This window comes from Prosopis cineraria, unplaced genomic scaffold, assembly GCF_029017545.1.
Source record: "Prosopis cineraria cultivar Desert tree isolate PC_DT_omini unplaced genomic scaffold, ASM2901754v1 PC5, whole genome shotgun sequence".
Lineage (NCBI taxonomy): Eukaryota > Viridiplantae > Streptophyta > Magnoliopsida > Fabales > Fabaceae > Prosopis > Prosopis cineraria.
The window spans coordinates 32,382,546-32,386,819 of record NW_026555336.1 but is presented as its reverse complement, the minus strand read 5'-3'; the positions used below and the strand labels follow the sequence as shown (position 1 = coordinate 32,386,819).

Below are 4,274 nucleotides of genomic sequence, written 5' to 3'. Positions count from 1 at the left end.
TGTGAACTATTTCAAACATTATAGTAGGCCATCATCTTGGAAAATTTTGGTATCCATAAAAACAAATAAAACTAAAACTAGGCAACCCATGCACTATTATTTTCTCTTTATCCTCCAAATTTCTCTCATGTCATTTAACTTTGTCCATCATTTTCCCATTCTTATTTAATATTCTATCATATCAGGTCCAAAATTAGCGTCAAACCCAACTTTTTCTAGCCTCTGTAGCGTAGCTTTTATTATGAAGACCAGAAAGCACCACCTGGCAAGGAGGATATTCTTATTTACGAACTTTACGCATTCATTTGATAATTTTATCTTAATTTAAAAGGACTTGTCATCCACTCAAATATCAATCAACTATACAGACACTGTTAACGTTCCAGTTAAACTCAAATACAAGAACTGCTTTACATAGTTCATAATGCAAAATCATGCGACAGAAGCACATAACATGAAAGCGAATATCAGAGAAATGGATAATATTTGATATAATACTATACACAAATGTTGAATTCTTTACATAGAGAGTCATGGTTAAGGCCCTACACTACACAGTTAAGGTTCTCTATGCTTTCATCTGTAAAGCTAGTCTCCAACTCACGCATGGTTGGATCTATAGTGAGAATCTAAAGATAAACTTTGTTGTAAGAAAACAAATCAGAGGAAATTGAGGGTCTCTTCCCTATGCTTTTGAAAATGTGTCATGTTAGTGTTCCTAATTTCTGACCCGATGTTTGGCTGTACAAAGAAAACATGTAAACTTCATCAACAATAAGACTTGACCAGGTCTGCAAAGGATCTGGACTTGAAAATGCCACCAAAGAGGAATCTGGAATTTTGTGAATTTGCAGGTATAGGTGTTGTTCCCTTTACTTTGAGAATGCTGCTGCCAATAATTTGACGAACGGATTCTATGGAATTGGAATCAATAGGGCAACGAGAAGCGCCGCGAACGTAGAATGTGTTTATAGCTTTGCCTTCCTTTGTGGACACTTGTGCTCTGGTCACGTCGAGGCTGTTCTCTCTCAATATCCTTGTCAGATCCGAAAGTAGTCCAAATCTGTCACCTGTGCAGAGCTCTAGTTTCACTCCCTGAAAGAGGATGAAGAAACAAGTTGAGCTGTCTGTAACAACTATCCAAATATGCTAATCATGATAGAAATCTAGATACTAAGAATAAGTCATGAATTTTGAGAATGCATGAAATAGAATGAAAATAAGTGAGATTGGATCATTATCAGCTTTGACAAAATGCTATGTGGGGATTAATAATTCAGTAATATACATGAAGGACCCACCTCTGAAACTCTTCTCTCAATGGCAGCTTCAATACATTGTACTAATCTCTGTTTTCTGCGTCTGATTTTATGGGGGATCCATCAGCATGTCTGATGTAATATTCTGAAGATACAATCATTTAAACAAATTACATCAATGCCTATTTAAGACAACATTTCTGTGTCCAGGAAAAGTGGCAGAAAATAGGATAATACCTGATATGCTTCTGGTCCTTGAGCATCAATACTTCCATGGAAAACAACATATTCCATGTCTGTCAGAGCACAAACTGCTTCAAACACAAGCTTTGGCCTGTCCTTACATTGGATGGAAACGATAGAGTAATCTTTCTCAGAGCAAGGAACAACATTCACATTAGGCCTTGACCTCCGATCAGAATCATCATCAAAAGGATCTCGCTCATAATCTCTATCAGAACACATCATCTGGTGAAGCCTTCTATCAGTATGAGTGACTTCATCAGTGACCACAGTCTTAGCTCTTCCTTTTTGTTGTCACATGAAGCAAGCAAATTAGACAGAAGCTCCTTGATCAGAGATAGCCTATGTGGATCAGTTATAGCAGACCCAGTTTCTTCATCAGTTACACGCATCACAGCGGCCGCGCGAGCATTGTGTGTCCAGACCTCTGCATCCACTATGTTGCACTTGTGGTGGGTTAGAACAGCACTTACTTCCGAGAGTAATCCAGGCCTATCAGCTCCAGTACTTCTATTGTTGTGTAGTCCATTGATTGCTTAACCCCAACAGATCTCCTGGGAGAAATACAACAAGAATCTGGTCCAAGATTCTATAAATGTAGCATTGCAAAGCAATTCCTAGTCAGTGGATGTCTATATTAGAAAGCACAAAGACATCAAATGAACCTAAGTACTACTAACCTTTTTGAATGTAATTCAGAACAGCTTCATCAGTAACCTTGTTTCCATCTTGGTCAGTGACATTGAAAACTGCAAGTTAAATTGACAAGAAAAACGTCAGTCCGTGTTGCAAGAACTATTATTAAGTATGAAATAAACAGAATACAGAAAAGAAAGTACCATTACCATCCATGAACCATCCTCCATCAGAAGATATGTAAGCCTTGGTTATGATAAGGTTGAGATCATTGAGGATTTGAACGACTTCAAGAAGTATTCCATGCTTGGTTTGCATAATCAACCATCATTTACAGTGGCATTATCACAGGCTTCGTTATCAATCACAACCCTGACAGGATAAGCCAATAAAAAAATATTAGATGATAGAATAGGAGCAAATCAAATTTAATCTTAAGAGGTGATTTGGTTTCATTAATTCATGAAATCTTACCTTGGTGGGTTCAATCTCCGGAAGAGATTGTCATAGTCGTCGTAGTAATGAGAAAAACTAACGGACATGTCAGCCTCCGAGAAAAAAAGCTATCGAAGAAAATACCAATAGAGGAGGAATAGCAAATATAAATAAAAATCTCCATAGTCATGAAAACAAGAAGTTCAACGAACTCATCATTCATAAACAAGGGATTAAGACGAAGGAAGAAAACAGAAAGCCATAGGCATAGGCACACAAGAAACAATCAAAACCTGAACTATAAAAATGAAATCAAACAGCTGATTCGGCTCTAAAGAGAGAGTGAAGAACACACCCGGGGGGGGGGGGAGGAAGGAGGAGAGTCAAACACGTATAAGAAACTACTGAAGAAACAAGCAGCTTGAAAATGAAAACCAGCGCGACACTACTCTGTTCACGAAAAAGGGAAAAACAGAGAAGCAAGAGTAACGTAATGGAGGGTCCATGTTACAAACGAAGGAAAAGAAAACGGACGGATTTAAATTCACCAGAGTGCCCAGAAACAAAATCCGGTAATCCACCTCACCTAATTGGGGAAAGAAAAGAAACGCAGAAAACATGGAAGCTATGGCAGAGAGAAGAAGAAAGCAAGAAAAATAAGACCAACCCATAAGGAATCTCCTGAGGATTCTGTGATCTTCTCCACGAAAAGCTTTTCTCACGATTGGCTGGCTTGACGCAAAGACTTGGGTGGGGAGTGTGGCGAGGGCGAGCAGTGAAAAGATGTGGGCATATATACCAACAGTCCCACAGAATTCAGAGATAAAACAGGAACTAATAATCTATTTCAATCTGATTTTTAAAATCCGTTCGTATTAATATTAATTATTAATTAATTAATCCAAAAATGGAATATATTATCTCTCCAATGTCCAAAATCCAAATCCTCTTCCAACGCGATCCTGTAAAAATTAGTATCGTATGATCCGGTGGATGTACAAATAATATACTCAATTTGATCTATTTAGATTACATTAAATACTTTTAATTTTATAATAATGTAAATGAGAATGAACCGTTGATGTTGCGTTGAAGAATCCAGATAACAGACATACTTTACATAATTTTAGAGAGACGCAGGAGATTCTGAGGCCGAAAGGCCGAAAAAAAAAAAAAAAAACAGAGAGAGGCTATTCAAAAGACTCATATTTCAAAAAAAAAAAAAAAACACTCACTCCAACTTAAAAAAACGGCTGAAAAAATTGCATCTTCTCTCACTCTTTTGTCTGTCATTACTCATTAGCCCTTTTTCCATACATTATTAACAATAAAAATATAATTTAAATTTTATCATAATAATACGATTAAGGTATTTTAATTATTCATAACTGTTTTTCATTTAAGTCGTATCATTAACTTGCATTGATAATTATAAATTAAAATTTTGAGAGCTTGTACTAATCATAGTGATAAAAACATTGATAATGAAATAAAATTAACTTAATAATTAATAAAAATTTAATAAAAATAATTCATTATTAATAAATTATTGGAGTAAAAATGAAATGATAAATTAAATATTTTAAAATATAAAATTCTTTAAATGGACTATTAATTTAACCCTTTTTCCAACAAACAATTTAATATTATCTTGTATGCACGTGTTTTGTTTGTTTTTTTTTTTCAACCAAAGTGTGGACA

At 35.5% G+C, this 4,274-nt stretch overlaps 1 pseudogene; it reads right to left on the bottom strand.

Annotated features, from left to right (window-relative positions):
* Positions 1-467: 467 nt before the first annotated feature.
* On the bottom strand, positions 468-3,316 carry LOC129312209 (ACT domain-containing protein ACR4-like; annotated as a pseudogene).
* Positions 3,317-4,274: the final 958 nt, after the last annotated feature.